The sequence below is a fragment of the Protopterus annectens genome, chromosome 3.part0 (genome assembly GCF_019279795.1).
Source record: "Protopterus annectens isolate FY-2018-M chromosome 3.part0, PAN1.0, whole genome shotgun sequence".
Lineage (NCBI taxonomy): Eukaryota > Metazoa > Chordata > Ceratodontiformes > Protopteridae > Protopterus > Protopterus annectens.
In genome coordinates this window covers 1,861,771,913-1,861,793,422 of record NC_056731.1, presented here as the reverse complement: position 1 = coordinate 1,861,793,422, position 21,510 = coordinate 1,861,771,913, and positions in this window count along the sequence as shown.

Sequence of the window (21,510 nt, the reverse complement as noted above, 5' to 3'; positions counted from 1 at the left end):
AACTGGGCCATAGTCGAAAACACATCTGACACAGATATCCTTCAGAAGGGCCTCACAGAAACGGATAACTGGTGCCAGAGCCATGGCCTAAAGTTAAACGCCAAGAAATACATAGTCATACCCTTCGGGAGAAACAAGGTTACCCCTAGCTACCATATAGGTGGCAATCCACTGAGCACAAAAGAAGTCATCAGGGATCTGGGGACCCAGGTTGACAGTAACCTTTTGTTTGACACTCATGTTGCCAAAGTAGTTAGGAAAACCTTCTACATTGCCCACCTGATCATGAAGGGATTCACATCTAGATCTAGGGAGGTCATCGTCCCCCTGTACTCATCACTCATTAGACCTATGATTGAGTACAATGCCCCATTCGGAATGTATCTGACCCGACACCTGCAGCAGCTGGAAAGGCCCCAAAAGTTCCTCACCAAAAGGATAAAGGGTCTCAAAAATATGTCTTATGCTGCCCGACTGAAAGAACTCCAGCTCTATTCAGTTGCATACCGCTTGCTCAGAGGTGACCTGTGCCTGACATATAAGGCCATGTCAAACCCAGATTTGATGAATATGCTTCACCTCAAAAAATCTAGATCCCTCAGAACCACAAGGGTGGGAGACTTAAACCTTGACATGGTTATTAATAGAACGTGCTGGAGGGACAGATTCATCACCCAGAGACTCCCTATGCTGTGGAACAAAATCCCGGTACATGTGAGGCAGAGCACCTCGCTGGCCTTGTTCAAGAGGAATCTTGACCAATGGATGGGAGATCGCAGATATACCCCAGGGATTACTTCAGTGTCACTGCTTGACAGAGGCACAGCAAAATAATAGGCATAGTTTTCTTCAAACTAAAGGGGTGGTGAAAGCCACATAACTGTGGGCTAGGCTTATAAATGCCCTTGGGCAGATAGCCTAGTATGAACCTATGAACCTATAAGTAAAGTAAATTTAAGTGAAGATACTATTTCTGTGTTCATAGGTCCATAGGTGTCTACTAGGCTAATGGCCCTGGAACCTTTGCAAGCCTAGCCCATAGGATTACCCTGGCATCGTGCCACCTGAACTTAGTTCCCAGTGCCTCTGTCGAGTAGAGCCACTGGAGTGATCCCCGGGGTGAATTTTCTATTTCCCATCCACTCATCAAGATTTCTCTTGAAGAGGGCCAGTGAGGCACTCCACTTGATGTGTATGGGAAGTTTGTTCCATAGTATTGGCAGTCTTTGGGTTATGAATCTGTCCCTCCAGCATGTTCTGTTGATTGTGGTAATGAGGTTGAGGTGTCTGGAGCATGTAGTGTGGAGGGATTGGGATTTCTTTAGAAGTAGCATTTCTAACAGAGCTGGGTCAGACATGGCTTTGCAAGTCAAGCAGAGATCGCCTCTAAGTAGGCAATATGCGACAGAGAATAGTTGGAATTTTATAAGTCTGTCCATATAGGACAAGTGTTTAAGGCCTAGGATCCTCTTTGTGAGGTACTTTTGTGACCTCTCCAGTTGTTGCAGGTGTCTAGTGAGGTACATGCCAAATGTGGCATTGTACTCAATGATTAGACTAATGAGGAAAGAGTAGAGAGAGACAATGACCTCTTTCTTCCAGGATGCAAAACCCTTAGTAATAAGATGTGCCACATAGAAGGACTTTCTGACCACAGTGGCAATGTGATGGTCAAAAGAGAGGTTGCTGTCAACCTGTGTGTTAGATCTCTTATGATGCCGTCTGTGTTCAGTGGATTACCATCAATGTGGTAATTCATGGGAACTGGGTTTTTCCCAAAGGGGATGGCACATTTTTTGGCACTGAGCTTAAAGCCATGGTTCTGACACCAGTCGCTGGTCTCAGTGAGGCCTTTCTGTAGGATGTCAACATCACTTGGGGAGTTAATTATGGCTTCCAACTTGCAATTGTCTGTGAACTTTGTCAGCCAGAGTCCATTCGTGTTGGCCTGGACTTCAGAGAAGTATATACCAAACAGGAGAGGACCCAGGACTGAACCCTTTGGGACTCCACTCATGACTAGTCGTCAGTCTGACTTGGAGTCAGCTACTTTCAGACTGTGGATCCTGTCTGTGAGCCAGTTTGCAACCCACCTAGTGATATACGGGTTGATTCCTAGCTTAGTGAGTTTTTCTATGATTCCTGAGTGGGGAGTGATATCAAGGGCCTTGGCTAGATCAAGGTAGGCTGTATGAACCACCTTGCCTTCACCCACAGCTCTGGTGACTGACTCAAAGAAGTCAACCAGGTTGAGCAGGCATGATCTTCTCTTCACAAAACCAAATTGTGTGAGATCCAGAGTTTGGAGATTCCCTATATCCTTCTTTATTATGTCCCTGATTATGTGTTCCATAGCTTTGCATATCAGACTTGTCAGGCTAATGAGATAGTTCCCAGGGTCTGTAGTCGCTCCTCCTTTGTGGAGAGGGATGACTGTAGCAGTGTGCCTTTCAGTAGGGACAAAGTCTGAGATGAGGCTGTGATTGAACAGGGCACACAGGCGAGGTGCCAGTTCACTCTGTAGTTCATGTAGAACACAGCCAGGGATATTGTCTGGTCCCATAGAAGCTGTATTCTTGACCTTGGGCAGTGCTGTTTTAACCTGTGCATCAGTAATACTGGGTGCCTGGCAATCTATTGGTATTGTGATTGGTCCTTTGGGGGAGAGGGGTAAAGTTGGCACTGTATTTGTCTGCCAGTATATTGGCAATATCTGTTGGCTTGGTATAGGAGGTGCCATTCTGTAACAGCTTTGAGCAAATCTGGGTATTGCCATGGAGATTCTTTACATAACTATAGAAGGCCTTGTGGTTGTCTCTACTATATGCTGCAATTCTGTTTTCATAGCTAGCTTTAGAGGATTTGATGAGGGATCTCAACTTTTTTTTGAGGCTGATAAGGGAGTTTTTCCAGTCGTGGGACTTCACCTTATTTCACATCAGTTTCCTCCTTCTGTTGTAGAGTTTGTTTATGGCAGGGACCACCAGATTGGGTTCCTTTTTTGGAGGAGAGCATCTTGGTTCTATTGGGCATGGCAAGATCCATGCATTTGTGTATGTGTTCATACAGGGCATTAGTGTATGATTTGGTGGTCATGCAGCTGTTCTCCAATTGCATGGGCGCTATGAAGTTAGCCACCTCTGATGTTCTTCGTGTTTCACTGTTGCAGTCATAACTGTAGGGTGCTCCTGCCGGCAGGCAGCCCGAGGTCGGCCAGAATCCCAAAGTCTGGGTCCGGCGTCGGCTGTATAAGCTAGTATCCTGACGTCAGTACGCCTTGGTACATAGCCGTCAGCCGACGCCATCTTCTCCAGTCTTTCTTGCCGTGCGGTGGAAAGCAGCTCGCAAAACGTTGGTTGGCGATTTTCGAGCAGCGTATTTAATTGTTGTCGGTCCGAAGTTCTTACTTCTCTTCTCAAAGCTAAGTACCCCATTGGGGAATCTTTTTCTTGTTCCTCCGATGTCAGAAAAAGTTAATAATTGTATAGCGTGTGGGAAACAAATACCTCATAAAGATTTCCACTCTTACTGTCTACCTTGCTTAGGCCCTGACCACGACGTTTCTTGTTGTCGGTTCTGTGCCAGGTTCAACTCTCGTGCTATCAAACGCAGGTACGATTGGGCTTTAAATTATTTTGGCAGACGCTTCAATTATAGAATGTCGTCGGACGCTACCGGAGTTCAAAAGAAGCGCAAAGACAAGGACAGGCCTCCGAGGTCCAAACAGGACTCGTTGCAGCTGGAGCCAGCGTCCAGTTCAGCTGTCATCAGTGAGGCGCTTTTGCAGCCCCTGTCGTCCGCCGCTTCTGAACCGATGGCCGATACGGACTCCCATGGGGAGCCATCAAGGCCCACTATTTTCACTGCTGCAGGACCTTCGGACGTCGCTCCTTCAGATGGGTCCGGAACCGCTGTGCAGGTACCGGCTTCTGAGGGGGTTTTCAGGCCTACTCACATCACTATTTCAAAGGCAAAGGCAAAGACAAAGACTCCTTCTAAGTCTAAAGTTCCAGCTCAAGCTGCTTCTGAATCCACTCCCAAGACACAAAAACAATTATTGAGGATGGCTGAAGATTTGCTTACAATGATTAGGGTTCTCACCCTCCTGAAAAAAAGGCCTCGACAGGATGTTACTCTGGATTCCTCTGACCAGGCTTCTGTATCTTCTGTTTCTTCCTCTGATCAGGACTATTCCTTCCCCCCTTATGAGGATTCGGATGCTGAGGATTCTTTGCCCTCGGCCTCTCCGCCTGAGGATTTTTCTTTTGGGGAAACCCTGCATGAGATGAGGGAACATTTTCATTGGGAAGGACAGGAATATTCTGCCTCCAAAAAGAGGCTTAGAGAATTTCTTCTTCTTCCTCAGCATAGGCCTTTAGCTATCCCTCCTGTCTTGGACATTGTAGATGATGCTTTTTCTGAGGCTAATTTGAATCCTGATTCCATGCCTCCTGCTCCTTCTAAGCCTGATAGATTTTATAGGGTTCCTGACTCTCATTTATTTTTATTTAAAAACCCTTCTGCGGATCCTGAAACTATTTCTCAGGGCTCTAAGGCTGCTAAGGTTGCTACTTTCAAAAATCCTATTCCCTCTGAGAAGGATTCTCGTGCTTTAGACAGGTGGGGAAAAAAGGTATATACTTCTGCTACCCTGTCTGTAAGGGCTTTAAATTGCCAGTTTCATATGTTTAAATATCAGCAATTTCTTTTGTCTGTTTTAAAGCAAAAGCTTGCTTCCCTTCCTGCTTGTGCAGAGGATAAGGAGCTTCAGGATGTTTTGCATGCTACTGAACAGGTTAACAAGCATAGCTTACATTGTGGTTTTGATGCTTTGGATGCTTCTTGCAGGGCTGCTGCCTCTGGCACTGTGATTAGGAGACATGCCTGGCTTCATGAACAAAGTTTACCTGAACAGGTTAAGGCTAAGTTATTAGATGCCCCTGTTCAACAAAATGTTCTTTTTGGTTCCAAGGCTGAGGAAGTTATTAAAAAGATGGAAGAAAAGGCAAAGTCCATGCAGACTGTAAAAGATTTCTTGCAAGTTCAGCCTCCTAGATTGTCCAGGAATTGGCCCTCTAAAAATTGGTCCTTTCCCACGTCTGACAGGCCTCAAAGGGGAAGATACAGACGCTCCAGAGGTCGTGGTCAAGGCCAGACCTCATACAGATCTAGACAATGGACTGCTTCTTCACCTAGAAGGGGAGAAGACAGATCCCAATCTCAAAGAAAGCAAACTCGATGACTCTCTCGGTTGGGCTTCAGGACCCCTTCACCTGGACGCCCCTCTCGGAGGAAAACTGTCTTTTTTTTTACAGAAATTGGACTCATATTACCCAGGACAAATGGGTATTGGACGTGATTTTTAAAGGTTACAAGTTCCACTTTCACTCTTTGCCAAGGACTCACGGTTGGCCAGATCTGCCAAAACTTCAATGGTCAGAGGCCTTAACTCAAGTGGATGCTCTTCTGGCCATGAGAGCCATAGAGCCTGTTCCACTCTCGAAAATGGGAAAAGGGTTTTATTCAAGGCTGTTTCTGGTCCCCAGAAAACAAAACTCATGGAGACCTATTCTGGACCTTTCTGTGTTAAACACCTTTTTGGAAATTCCAAAGTTCAAGATGCTTACTCTGCAACAGCTAATTCCAATGCTCTCTCTGGATGCCTGGATGGTGACATTGGACTTAAAGGAAGCCTATTTGCATATCCCTATCAGACAAGAACGCAGGAAATTCCTCAGGTTCAAGGCAGGTTCAAGGCACTTTCAATTCTCTGTTCTGCCCTTTGGTTTATCTACTGCGCCCAGAGTCTTCACCAAGTGCCTGGCACCAGTAGTGGCTTACTGCAGACTTCAGGGGATCCAGATTTACCCCTATTTGGATGACTGCCTTATTCAGGCAGACAGCAAAGATCTTCTGCTTCAACACCTGGACTTCGATCAACATCTTCTCCTGCTACTGGGATTCTCAGTGAACATAAAAAAGTCGCATTTGATCCCTTCTCAACAAATGGTTTTCTTGGGAGCCCTCTTAAATACAACCTTACAAAGGGCCTACCTCACTCCAGAAAAACAAACTCAGCTGGCTTCTATTTTCAACACCTTGGCAACTCTATCTCAGCTCACTGCAAGGAAATTCCTGCAGGCTCTGGGCTACATGGCTTCCTGCATTCTGTTGATTCCAAACGCAAGGCTTCACATGAGAAAGCTTCAATGGTATCTGAAAAGTGTATGGTCACAGCATTACCACGATCTGGATATTCTGATTCCTCTGATCCCCTGCCTCCAGAAGGAGTTCCTCTGGTGGTCCAGGGCATGCACTTTAAACGAAGGAAAACCTTTTCGTCTCCTCAACCTGCTCAAATCCTAACCACGGACGCCTCGGATTATGCTTGGGGAGCACACTTTCTAGACAATTGCCAGCAGGGAACCTGGACAAAGGACCATCTTCACTGGCACATCAATCTGGAGGAAATGTTGGCAGTTCAAAATGCCCTTTTAGCCTTCAAAAACCTTTTACAACCAGGGCCTCTGCTAATGACAGACAACACCACGGTCATGTGGTACATCAACAAGCAGGGGGGTTCTCATTCATACCCCCTTTGCAGACTAGCTATGGGTTTGTGGGACACAGCTCTAAATTTGAATCTGCATCTCCAGGCTCAATTCATTCCAGGGAAACAGAATTTCTTAGCAGACAGCCTGAGCAGAAACATTTCAGATCCTCACGAATGGATGCTAGACACCAACTTGTTCAACAGGATTACTGCAGTTTGGGGATGTCCCCAGATAGATCTGTTTGCATCCCATCTCAATCATCAGCTGCCTCGCTTTTGCACCAGGTCCTTCCACAAAACAGCATGGAGAGTGGATGCCCTGTCCTTCAGCTGGAGAAGTCTTTCAGCATATGCCTTCCCTCCTCTTCCTCTACTGCCTCGGTACTACTGAAGATAAAACAGGACAAGCCCAAGTTTCTCATCTTGATTGCTCCAAATTGGCCTCGACAGTTTTGGTATCCAACCTTAAAGCTCCTGTTCTCAGGGCCTCCTTGGATTCTCCCACTGAACCCTTCGCTTCTGTCCCAGCATCAGGGTCAGTTACTACATTCCAATCTCAAGACCCTTTGCTTGGCAGCTTGGCTCTTCAAAGGAATTTGATTTCCTCTAGTCTTCCCAAACAAGTTTTGGATGTTCTTTTGGAAGCTAGACGGCCTAGCACTAGGAAATCCTATGCCTCTAAATGGAAGAGGTTTTCTATTTGGATGCAGGACCGAGGCTCTGATCCTCAGGTTCCTGATCTCTCCTCTATTTTGCTTTACCTTTCGGAACTTTTATCTAAAGGACTTTCCTTTTCTTCCATTAAGATTCATGCTTCTGCTATCTCTGCGCATTTCAGTTCTGATCCTCCTGTTTTTTCACATCCTTTGGTGAAGCAGTTCTTGAGAGGGGCTAAAAATTTGCGGCCTCCAAGGACTCCTCCTGTCCCTGCCTGGGATCTTAATTATGTTTTAGAAAAACTTACTTTGCCTCCTTTTGAGCCTGCTGCATCTTCAGATATTAAGTTTCTATCCTGGAAGACTGTTCTTTTGTTAGCATTGACCTCTGCTAGAAGGGTCTCAGAGTTGCAAGCTCTTATGGCTGTGGAACCATACCTTATTTTCCATCAGGACAGAGTATCCTTGAGGACCAATCCTACTTTCATGCCTAAGGTGATTTCGAAAGTGGCTTTAAATCAGACAATTCACCTTCCTACTTTCTTTCCAAATCCTCAAAATAAAGGGGAAAGGATTTTGCATTCATTGGATGTACATAGACAGTTACGATTTTACTTGGACAAGACTAAAGATTTCAGAAAGTCTAACCAATTGTTTGTTTCCTTTGCCTCCAGTTCTCTTGGAAAACCTATTTCTAAACAAACTATTTCCAAATGGATTGCTTATGGAATCAGATTTTGTTACACTCATCATGGGAAACAGTTTCCAGGGACCATTAGAAGTCATTCTACTAGAGCAGCTGCTACTTCTACAGCTTTCCTCAGAGGAGTCCCTACCAAGGATATCTTGGAAGCTGCCACTTGGAGTTCTGTGCATACTTTTTCCAAGCACTACAATCTCCCCTTGTTTTCTAAGTCTAGGGCAGGCTTTGCCTCTGCTGTCTTGCAGGGTATTCTTGCCTCCCCTTCTTCTATCTGAAGCCTCCTCCCCTTCTACACTGCTTTGGGATTCCACCCTACAGTTATGACTGCAACAGTGAAACACGAAGAACATAGTACAGTTGTGTACACCTACCATAAATGTAGATGTTCGAGTGTCTTCACTGTTGCAGTCGGGTTCCTCCCTCCTATCCCTCTTTTTCTCTTATTTGTGGTGTATTTGTGTTTCCTTGTTGGATTCATTTTTGATTTGTTGGGGATTTCTGACATCTAGGGCAAGAAAGGCTGGAGAAGATGGCGTCGGCTGATGGCTATGTACCAAGGCGTACTGACGTCAGGATACTAGCTTATACAGCCGACGCCGGACCCAGACTTTGGGATTCTGGCCGACCTCGGGCTGCCTGCCGGCAGGAGCACCCTACAGTTATGACTGCAACAGTGAAGACACTCGAACATCTACATTTATGGTAGGTGTACACAACTGTACTTTTTTAGGAGCCCAAAGTTAGCTTTGAAGTAGTTTTTCATGGTGGTTACCTTTGTGGGGGTGGAGGGGTGGGAGAGATGTGGATTTGCAAAGGTGATTTGTTTGTGGTTGGATCTAACCAGGGAGGAGTTGACTATTGGTATAGAGCAACAGTCGCCCATGTTAGTAATGACCAGGTCAAGGATGTTGCTACCTCTAGTGGGGGTAGGAACGAGCTGGTCCAGGGCATTGGAATTAATGAATTCCAGGAAATGTTGGGCAAGTGTATTGGTACATGAGTAGTTTTCCCAGTTAATGGAGGGGTAGTTGAAGTCGCCCAGTATGAGAGTGTTAGGTTGAACCCTAATATTCTCCAGGTTGCTTAGGAACATGGAGTGTGAGTATTGGGTCATGGGTAGGGGTCTATAGCAGGCTATGACCTGAATCACTGTCTTACCCAATGTTAGCTGTACCTGAAGCATCTCTGATGTGTTATGTTGAGCTACCAGTCTGGAAGTGTGCACATCCTTTATGAATATGGAAACACCACTACCTTTGGAGCTTTGGTCCACGTTCTGGGGCCAAAACGTGTGAAATGAGTTATAGCCTGGTAGTGCAGGGGTGCTTTCTGCTTCCTTGAACCAGGTCTCTGTTACAACACAAATGTTGATGTTCTCCATTTTAAGGAGTGTTTCAAGTGAGTGCATTTAGAGATTAAGACATCTAGCATTGAGCAGCATGACCCTCAGATTGCATTTTTGTAGCTGTTATGGTGGTGATTTGGTCTTTGGAACACCATCTAAAAAAGACACTATAGGGGTGGCAAGAGCCTTGGCTAGTATCCGGAAGCCCAGGGGTGACAGATGCAGGCCATCTCTGGCAAAGCATCGCTGTCTGTCAATCATGCCATCCCAGGCAGAGAGATACTGGATCCCCATAGAATGACACCAGAAACTTAGCCAGTTGTTGAAATCAATCATTTTCTGCTTGTACTGTGGTATCAATTATGGGTGATGGTAGGAGCCTGCTCAGGGATAGGGTCCTACCAGCCTGGATTGTATAATCCGAGAGCTCCTCCATGTCTCTCTTCATGTAGTCCGGGGGGGTGCATCTCAGGTCATTCACACTGACATGTACAATGACAGAGTCATATTTGTACCTGTTGTTGAGGGACCTGAGTGCATGCATTATGTGGCAGATCCTGGCACCTGACAGGAGGCTGACTGTTACTTTCTCCTACAACCTAGTGAGTGGGACATCCATGTGCCTCACTATCGAGTCACCTATGACTAGTGCGTTGGGCATGCTGTTTTGCCTTAGGGGCTTTGGTTGAGTGGCACACTGTTTAGGAGAGTTGTGTGTTTTGTGATTAGTGTTGTGTTGTGGTGGTCAAGTGCATTTCTGCTTTGGAGGTCTGTGCTGTTTGAGTAGATTTTTATTGAGAGCCTCCACCAAGGTGGGTTTGTGTTTTTATATGAAGGCAGTGCTGTTGTGTGTTCTGGAGGGCTGTGTGTTCCATGTGGTGTGGTGCAAGTTTTGACCATTTCCTCTTGACCAGCTATTCCGGTCTTGGCTGGAGAGTGCGTGGTTTCCAATTTGGATATATAAGTGTATCTCTCGCAAGTCTGAATGTTGGGAGGTAAGAGGAGAGGGTTGTCAGTATACATGAGGCAGTTGCTACATTACCTCAGGATGCCCTAGCTCACCAGGTTAATAGGAGAAAGCACAGGGAACTGACATTTAGACATGCCTGGAGGGGTGGACATTAATAAGTACTGGAGCTGTTTCCTTGTAGAACGTTTAGTGCTGGTAGCACTTTTGTGTGCAACAATAATTGCTGCAAGAAGTTTGGTAAAGTGCTAGACTAATAAGCTAGTAAAAGTGCAGGAGAGGAGAGAACTGTCAGATCTAAGGGAAAAATTTAAGAGCAGATTTTTTGGCACTGCTCAGAAGCTTACAAACAGCCCTGGATACAGCAGATCTGTATCTGAACCACACTAGTTCCAGGAAAGGCAAGAAACTGTTTTTTTTTCCTTTTTCTTGTAGAAAGTGAAGAGAGATAATTCAATATTCAGAAGCTAAATGGGTGGGCCTTTGCTGAGTTCTCACTATAAACCGTAGAATGAGCTGGTGCAATGTGACTGGGTGTGTGTGTGTGTGTGTGTGTGTGTGTGTGTGTGTCCAGCATCAACTTTATACCAGAGGCGGGCAGTTTAAACCCACCAAGACTTAAAACCAACACTAGAACTGAGAGGGCGGGTGGGAAAAAACAGGTGTACAGATTACAGAGATATTAAATCAAAAGTGCAGAAGTTAATTGAGAATAAACACTTATCTTTTCCTAATATCACAGTAGGCAGTAGGTCAATCTCTCTGCAGCTTAGAACAGCTTCAGCAAACAAGTATATCTGACTTAAAAAGCTGGCTATTAAAGGTAGAGGAACAGAAACCTATCCAATCAACAATTAGGGTTGCCAGCTTTCTTTATGGCTCAGCACCCATAACTCCACCCATTCCCACCCCCTATCCCATCAATGCTCCACCCATTTTGTGACATCAGCCGATGGGAACACCCTCTTTTTCTATTCCAGATGCCTGCTTTCAGCTGATTTACTATGCTTTTCTGTAAAAAAGCATAGTAAATCAGCCAATTTAACAAACACTGATAGTCTGTTTGCTTTTGTGAAGCAGAATACTGGAGTTTGTACAGTGTTTTCCTGACTACCAGAAAATTGATTTGATTTGTGGATAGTCCAGAAAAAAAACAGATAGGCGGCAACAGAGATGATTTCCAATTTCCCACCTATTGGTCATAGTTATGCTTAAATTTGGCTAGGGATGGACTCTGCTTCACATGGATGGGAAGCTTGTTTCAGTGCATGGGGACCCTCTGAGACACATTTGTGTCTCATCAACATGGCCTATTTATGTCACAAGCAAAATTTAAATCCTTAGCTCTAACGGTTCCTTAACTCACATTAAATAAGAGATCTTTTCAACAGTCATTTAAAGTACCACTTTAACATGCCTAGCTTCAGTAAAATAATGCCACCACAGTCTTTTTATTAACCAGTTAGGCCTGATGTACATCCTTTTTCAGGGGCAACCAGGGAGGAATGCCTGGTTAAGTGACTTGTTCAAGGAATACAGTAAGCAAACAAGGGCTAAAATAATCAAAATCTGTACCACAAGAGCTAATGTTCACAGCCTTAATCCTCTGCCAATTGCAAAATGATCTTTTTTATATATCACAACTACACGAACAGCCAACAATGTAATGACAAGACACACAACCTAATTGTTATACAACTTCCCAGTCTAACCATACCTCTCAACTGCATCTCATTATGAGGAACTTTCATTTTGAGTCTTAAAAAGTCCACGTCTCAAACTGTTCCACACTGAGAGTCCCTCACACAGTTATATATATTTTTAATTAGTATCCATGTTGAACAACACTAAATTATTTCATCAATGAACATTTTGTAAAATACCTATCAACTGTCTAAACGTTTACAGAAAATCCAGATTTTTGCCTCATATTTTACGTATGTTCCTCATAAAATCTGTGGTTTTCTGACACATTAGTGAGGACTGAGTTCACTAAATAAAGGCAGATGCTGAGTTTCAGACATCACATTCTTCAGAAAATGCATGGTAAAACAAAACCATTTATTCTAGCAACTTTCTAAGTTTTTAAGAGCAGTATTCAAATTATATCCCTATTTTTGGGCCTTTGCCCCCCTATTATTTTTGACTTTGTCCAAATTTCTTCTTTTGAGAGGTATGATTTTCAAGTATACACATTTTAACCATCCTGTGAGCTTCCTAGTTGAAGCTGTTAAGTGGTTAGTAAATGTTCTACATTTTTCTCATTTATACCACATCATGAGACCAAAGGTGTAGCTAAGCATACATACTCAGTTTACTCAAATAAATACACTTTTTTCTGGGAATCTCTTGGAAACTTCAACACTCAAAAAGAATAGAAAGTTTAGAACTGTGCCAACAAATATTTAGTGTACAAAGGTATACAAATAATGTTTGCAGGAAAGGAATACACATCTACAAATAGCTTTTTATGGGAATAGATGGTAAAAATTGAAAATAAGGTGTCTTCTATTTATTGGGGATAGCATTTTGAAGGTTAGGTACATTTTTAAAATGATAGGTGGGTGCAGGACAGCATTAGGTTTGAGTGCAAATGTAAATTTATAGCTGCACCCCTACATGAGAGGCAGTGTCCCACATTTTCGTGATGAAAGGTTGAGAGTTACATGTCTAGCTTTAATGAAGTGATATTTGTTTTATATATCAGAGCTGCAAAAACTGCTGGGTGCAAATGCCAGGACAACTGTCCTACATGTAAAGCTACACAGCCTAGCTTTTCAGCACTAGTCAACTCTTGTATGAAAGTTAAAATGTAATGTTCTCTAAGAGCATATAATGTGTATACACAATTGTTAATTGTCAGAAAGTCTGATATATGTGGAGCTTTTCTCCCAGGGCCTCCGTTAAAAATGGGTTTCTGATCCAGTCAGACTTTCCCGGTTAACAAATATCAAAAATAAGTAATTTTTTTTACACATATCCTAGAGCTTTGCCGTAAAGATGCAACATTCAAAATATGGTTAACAAACTACTTTAATATTTAACTAAAAGTTACCATGATGTTCCACTGAACTGCCTTTGACAACCTAGTCATGAAAATTATACACCACACACATACTACCCTAAAAATTAAGTACTCAGTGACAGTCGTCGTTAAATGATGCCTACACATAAAAGACAGAGATCAGCTGAAGCCATAACACAACAAAAATAAAGTATGAAAATTTCAAACATGAAACAGAGTTTCAACATTAGCAAAGATGCAGAGTAGCAGGATGTGCCATGTGCTTTAAAGCAGAAGCACAGACAGCAGTCTAACAACATGTTTTTAATACTACAGCTCTTAAATACACACAAATCATGCTCAAATGCTACACAAAATGTACAGAGACATGAACATACTTCTAAATATATACAATACTTTGCAACAAGAAACACCAAAAATATCAAACCAGTTCACTCTAAACCTGAACATCAACTGTCCATTCTTCATAAAACATACCTCTGAATAACAAGCAGAAACAGATAGACAAAAATTTCCTTTTCATATGTACTAGTTTAACTTCTCCCGCCATGATACAAATTCTCCATATCACAGTCACTTTCCAAATAGTGTCACAGATTAGTAGCGCCAGACCAAACGGAAACAATTGTGAAGCATTACTGGGAAATGTATTTTGTTTTTATTCTGTAAGTAAATCTAGAAAAAGCTATGTAGTGGCACAAAACCCCGACTTCACGTGTCCAGTTTTGAATGAAATTTAAAACCAGACTGTCTGGTCAAAAACCGGACAGGTGGCAACCCTATCAACAATACAATTTTGCAGAAATGCCCCTGGCTAGATGAAACTGGTCCTGTTCACTCTCGCTGAGAAAACAGATAGGCCTCTAGACAAAAGATTTCACTGCAAATTAAAGGTAACAGAAACAGAAATCCAGCTCTATCACTACAAAAAGGACAGTAAAACCCATTGTACAGATTACAGAGATGTTAAATCAAAAGTGCAGAAGTTAATTGAGAATAAACACTTATCTATTCCCAATATCACAGTAGGCATTATGTCAGTCTCTCTGCAGCTTAGAACCGCTTCAGCAAACCAGTATATCTGACTTAAAACACTGGCTATTAAAGGTAGAGGAACAGAAACCTATCCAATCAACAATACAGTTTTGCAGGAATGCCCCTGGCTAGATTAAACCAGTCCTGTTCACTCACAGAGAAACAAATAGGCCTCTAGACAAATGATTTCACTGCAAACTGAGGGTAACAGTAACAGAAATTCAGCTCTATCATACAACAAAAAGGACAGTGAAACCAATTGTACAGATTACAGAGCTATTAAATCAAAAGTGCAGAAGTTAATTGAGAATAAATACTTATCTTTTCCCAATATCAGGGTAGGCAGTAGGTCAGTCTCTCTCTAGCTTAGAACAGCTTCAGTTAAAGCATGGTTTCAACTTTCTTCCTTCTAACAATGTTAAAATTCCTAATCTTATTGTGGATTTTAAACTTAAAGTTAAATTTGAAATACATTTTTGAAGGAATACCTAAAATTGAGCAAGGTGACATTGCTGTTAAAAAGAAGAGCACCTATAATCCTCCATTCCACTCTCCTTTACAAGCTTTCAGTACTTTATGTGAAAGTCAATTTAGACAGTTAAATTATGGTAATTCAGTTTTTTCTAACCTCGGTCACAAAGAGCAGTAGGCATTAAACAATTTAGCATCTAACAAGGAATTATGACTGATGAAGGCAGACAAGGGGGGGGGGCGGTTCAGTAGTAGTTATGGATTCCAGTGCATACAGTAAGGCGATCTTTGAAATGTTAAATGACAAGACAGGTTACAAGGCTGTGAGTTATGACATCATTAAACAGAGTTTTTCAAGAGTAGATACTATTCCACTCAATTTATTCAGTGAAGGAAGTATTGACTACACAACTTAGTTATTTACAAGTTTAGTATCCTAGGTTAGCAGTGCTGTTTGGTATTCCAAAAGTGCACAAGAATCCAACTCAGCCCCTTTTTGTCCGATAGTGTCTGCAGCTTACTCCAAAACTGAATCTATTTCTTTATGGCTTGACAACTTACTCAATCCAGTTGTCCAAAAGTCACGGTTTTATTTACGTGACTCATGGCACTTATTGGAACTTTTGAGTAAAGTGGAAGTCAATAACACGTCCTTCTTTTTTGCATCACTCAATGTTACTTCCTTTTATACCTGCACTGACCATGATGTTGGCCTGGATTTCCTTATGGAATATTTGAGTGTGCATACAGACATTAGCAATGCCACTATTAACAATATTTGTGTACTGACTAAAGTAGTGTTGAATAACAATTTTTTTCATTTTGAGGATAAATTATTTCAACAAATTTCCGGTGTAGCTTTGGGCTCCGGTGTGGCACCTTCATTTGCCAATTTGGTCATGGCATAGTGGGAAAAGACATTTCTTGAGTCACCCATTAGCTGGTCATATTATGTTCTATAGATGATACACAGATTTGTTTTTTCTATGGAAAAGTGACTATTCTGATTTCCTTCTTTTTGTAGAAGATTTAAACAAAAGCACAAGTTTTCTTAAGTTCACAATAGGTGGGTTTGGGGAAGAAATAGACTACTTAGATATACATTTGACTTTTGATAGGTCTATTTCAAAATTTTCCAGTAGTATTTACAGGAAACCCACATTTGTCAACCAATATTTACATAAAGAGAGCTTACTTAACAGCATTAAAAAAGGTGTTAAGGGTCAATTTATTAGGCTTAGCCATTTGACCAGTGAACAAAGTGTATTTTTAGTAGAAAAAGAAAGGCTTATTCACTTTTTTCTAAGTCAAGGTTATGAGTTATTTTGGTTGAAACTTATTGTTGATGAGGTGATAGAACTTAAGAATAGTTTAGCTTGTCCAATTTTGTGTATTTCCAATCATGATAATTTTTTGACACGATTAAATTTGTCACATGTTGGATCACCAGGTTGTAATTACACTTTGGCCTTTCCCATACCTATCGCAAATCAAATGATGAGTGTTAGGGCCATTGTGTCTGAAAACTGAAAGGTTTTAATGGGTAATCCAGATTTAGTCAGAGTTTTAGGTGATAAGCCATTATTTACCTATAAAAAAGTGGTGAACATAAAAACTATTTTAGAAAGGGGTTCAGAACCAGCACAGCAAGTAGTAAGACACAGGGCAAGTACATTTCCATGTGGCCACTGTAAACAATGTAGATATATGCTGAATTGCTCTTCAGTGGAATTTAAGCATATACACAGACAAGTATGGGCTAAATATTTTTGTACCTGCAACACAACATGTGTGGTTTATTGAGCTTTTTGCAACTCCTGCAATTGTTCTTATGTAGGGAAATATTTTCGGACTTTGAGTAGAAAGATTCACGAGCATACATTAGCAATTAAGAAAAGAGATTCTAGTAATGCTTTGGCTCATCATGCCTTTGTCTGTGTTAACTTCAAAACAGTTTTCCTTTTTTGTTCTTAAAAGATTGATTATTGATAGATTCAGTGGAGATTTTAAATCCATTTTAAAATGCAAAGAGAGTTTATGGCATATTATGTTGATGGCTGATCGTACACCTGATCTTAATGAGACCATTAACATAAAATGTTTTTTACAACAAAGCAGATTGTGAAATTCATACATGTCTGCACAGATTCCATGATTATATGTATGTTATATATATTTTTATATATTAGTTTATTTATTGTAGAAGGGTAGTGCAAGCACTTTTTGCTGCTATAGCTTTAAATGTATATGGACACTTATTTAGGTGTGACATTGGATTTTTCATGTCAAGTGACCATTTGAAACATTATTTAAATAGTGTGTTAGCAAAGGTTGATTTTCTGATGAAGTTCTGATTTTATTAAAATGAACGAAAACGCTAAGATTTGTGTCCATTTTTCTTCCTCCATTTTTACAGTTCAGTGCTTTGTACACAGTTTCTTGGAGTTTGGTGGTCTGCGTTTGTTTAAACGTAAATATTAATTTATACCTGTAGCTCATTTTTTGTGTACATCTTTTTAACATCCGTAGCTTTTTGGCATCAGTATGTGTTTGAAGGATAAATTCCTTAGCAAAGTGAATTACCAATTAATAATAGCACACACAGGGGTGAGATTTAATAAATAAATTAAATAAAATGGCACTAAGATTGTTATTTTAGGATGCATTACAATGTAGATATCCACCATTTATTATTTGTTGTTCATAAGGTCATATTTGCACTGATGGAGTGATCCTAATCTGAGGATAGTAATAGTGATGCTAAAAGTAAAAAGTAGCAATGGCCACAGATTTAGAGCAACTGATTAGCTTAAGGGGCCCATGATGGGGGGACAAAAACTGCAAATAAATATTAAGTGGTGTATGTGGGAGCTTGCCTATAAAAAATATATGTGGTACTCTGGGTAATGATGATTGCTGAAAACATTCAAAAAATATGTAGGTATGTTTCTTGATCAAAATGTAACCTTTCATGTACATAACAAACAGCAGTAGGCGGATGTGGTACTCTGGCAGTGTAAGGTGTTTTCTAACATGCTAACTACTGCTGCCAGAAGTTCCATTTTCAAAAGTGTCCTTATCCACGGGATTGACTATGCTTTACCACCTTATCTGTTTTCACTCTGAGCATAACTCTTTTGCAAACCAAAAAAAATAAAATTCTAAGTTTCATGGACACTGCCAATAAAAAGGAACATCAAAGTATTACCTCTGAAAAAGCTAAATGGCTCTCAGTTGAAGCCAAGAGCACAGTTCCTACAGAATATACTTGTGTTTAAACTTATGATTACCCGTTACTTATTACCATTAAAACTACTGCTATTTATTAGACACACCCTATGCTTTAAGAAGTCAGGATGGGTTACACATTCAAAGACCCACATATTCCATTGCCACTACTGAAAAGGCCTCCTGAAAACCAGCCTCCATATTACAGAATTTCCTCTGACATTTTTCAAAACATTACTGAGCCAACCTTTTCAAACTAGCTGAAACAACATGTGTGTGAAAAATATAGGTGAACCTGTTTCAAGGATACAGGTTCTACAACTACTGAGCTGTATTCTGCACAATTGAAGTCTTGCACCAAAGCTTATTTACAGAACTATTGTTTTACTTTTGCACTAGTTATGTATACTTTTTGTATATTATGTTCATTTTTAAAGTTAATTTAAATGAATACAATGATTAATGTCTTTCTTATTGTTATATATTCAATGTAATATATTTTTTATTGCCATATATTCAGTGCCATAATATGTGTATACCAATATTGGTTATGTTGTTACTGGCACGTATAGCTTGGTTGTGACTGAAAACAGTTCATACACCAGTTCACCTACCCAGTTAACTCATTCCCAGAAGCCACAGTACTTAATATTTAGTATGTTATTCTTCTATTTATATTTTTATCTAAATAAGTGGACTGGTCTCGATAACAATTCTTAATTTATTTATGAAAATAGGTATTACAAGTTAATGAGGTATTCATATTGGTTTAGCTTAACTCATTTAGTCTTGAGCAATAAAAGACTAATTCTCTTGCTCCTCAAAGGCTTTTAAGCCAGGAAGCTACTTGCTTCTTGAGAGGTTTTCTCCCAAATCCTCGAGGAACAGACCTCATATAATTTACAATAGCTCATAAGGGAAGAGAATTAGAGTATATACATATACTCTTAGTACTAAAATGTATCTGGTTGAATTGAATTATATTGAATATTTATGAAAGAAATTTATATTTCACTTATCAGAAATTAATTTATAATCAAACAGGTATTTCTTTAAGGGTGCAGGATGAAATCAACATATCAGCAGGTCCTTTCCATTAATGTATGGCAAGATTGGATAACATACTGCTATTTTGCTATACTGAACTATAAATATAAATGATGCATATTATATTTTAACTATTTTAAAGCAGAAATTTTAATCTGCAAAACTGTGCTTGTTAGATGGTAAGTATGTATTACAAAATCATGTTCTTCTAGGTTGTATATAAGATGTCAGCCTTCATTTATTTGTAGATTACACAACTTTTATAGTATTAATGGAATTATGAAAATACAGCTGATATTAACTGCTTTACAAAATAAACAACTGAATATCTTTACATTAGTCACAATGTTTTATGTAAATGTTTAGCAACTGGTACTATTTGTCTATACTACCACCAGTATGACACCACCAGAGTATATTTCTATATATTTAATGTACATATATGTAACTAATGTAAATATAGAAAAAAGTCATGTGTGTCATGATATTTTATAAATTTTCCTTAGAACTCCAGGCCTGTACATCATCTACTGATTTCCACTGGGCATGCCCAGTGAATTGTCAATTTGCAGATGGTACCTTGATTCTTAACACACAACTTTCCTTTTATGAGATTAGGTTCATCTATAGAATCCATCCAACCATTTATAACCCATTTTGCACACATGGGGTCAGTATGTCACTTCAACAGTGACAATTGTTTAGAGACAATGTTCACATGACTGGGTCTAACCCTGACCCTGTAGGCACAAAATTATTTAGTTATTATTATTATTATCATTACTGTTATTATTATTGTTAATGCAGAGTAGCTCAAACAAATACTTACCTGTGCCTGTATTTATATTTCCCAAATGTATGTAGTGTTATTTTTCTTCTAACCCCTAATATGACAGTATTGTGCTCTGTTTTTGAGCTATTAATGCAAATGTCGTTTTTATAGCTATTTCATTTTCTTTACAGTACTTCAAAGCATGTACATCACACAGTGATATTTTACTGAAGAGGCCTGTAGCAGATGTTACATTGCTTCTTAATGCGCAACCTGTTTGTGAGAAATTAGTGTCGTTATTAGAATATTGCTAATATTCATGCAGTCCCTGGTATTTAGATTCTGTGCATCCATGCTAATCGGTCAAGGCAGGTTGTTCAGTTAGCATGGTGAAGAGATTTTCCAGATCAGATTCATGGTAAATCCATAAAGAGAAATACCGGTTTAGTGGCTAATTGCCAAGTCTCTCAATTGAAGATTGCACTAGTTTGTCCCTATCAGACCAAGCATTATGGTAGTTTAGTGAACTCCCAGCACACCCGTGTGTGTATGTGTATATAAATATATTCATCCATCCATCTACAACTCCTTTTTCCCATTTGTGAGCATGGAATCAGGATGTCACTTAACCAGTGACAATCATCTAGAGCCAAGGTTTACACCACCAGGTGGCTTGATATATCTCTATCTATCCATATCTATATATATATATATATATATATATATATATATATATATATATATATATACATACATACACACACACATTCATGTAGCCACAAGCAAATTCCATAACACTTGTGTATACACACTCACAGAAACACTGACATACCCACACACATCTGTTCAATCACATTCATGCCAACACTGATGAACACAGATATCCATGCATAGACACAGACACACACACCTGACTCCATCATACTAAAATGTAGTAATGATATGAGCTTTAAATACTCCCAAAAGAGTAAATGGGTGACTGTTGTCAAAAGCAGGATTTGCTTTTTCACTGAGAGATAAAAATTAACTTGGTAGAATGATTCTCTTCCGCAGACTGCCACATTAGCATGCTGCTTCCCCAGCAAGATCTCCACAATGACCACTGCTTGGGAAAACAGTAGTGTGAAAGCAGTATCTGAACTGGGAAGACTTGCCATAATGTGGAAACCTTCTGAATTAAGGCTTCTACATTACCACAAATCTTGCTGAATCCTGCCTAGTATACCCCACATAGTTCTATTTCTTGTTGCATTTCTCTTACCCATGTGTGTTTCATATAACTTTTCCCTAATATCAACTGCTTGCATAGCCCCCATGAAAATTTGGAAAATTAATCATATATTTGATAACCATTTAAAACACTCTTCAGCAACTTAAGCTCTGTACACTCCATAGCAATGGTTTTACTTTGAATACTTCTGGCATCTTATTAGCTTGCATATGCCATCTTGCTTTCTAATGTATGACCTCCCATTCATAAGCTATTCATTGCAGTATTGGAATAATGTTCGTATTAATACAGTGTACCTAAAATAAACAGTTCCATCTCTTCCTTGTTTGTATTACCTAAGTGTGTTTAGTGCTATTTTCCCTTAACACTCTGCTTGTAGAGCTCCACGGCATGACAGTAGCAGACTCCAGTTTTAATTTATTCATTATGCAGATATGGAAAATATTTCATACTTGTCATCCCATTTTACAAACAGTC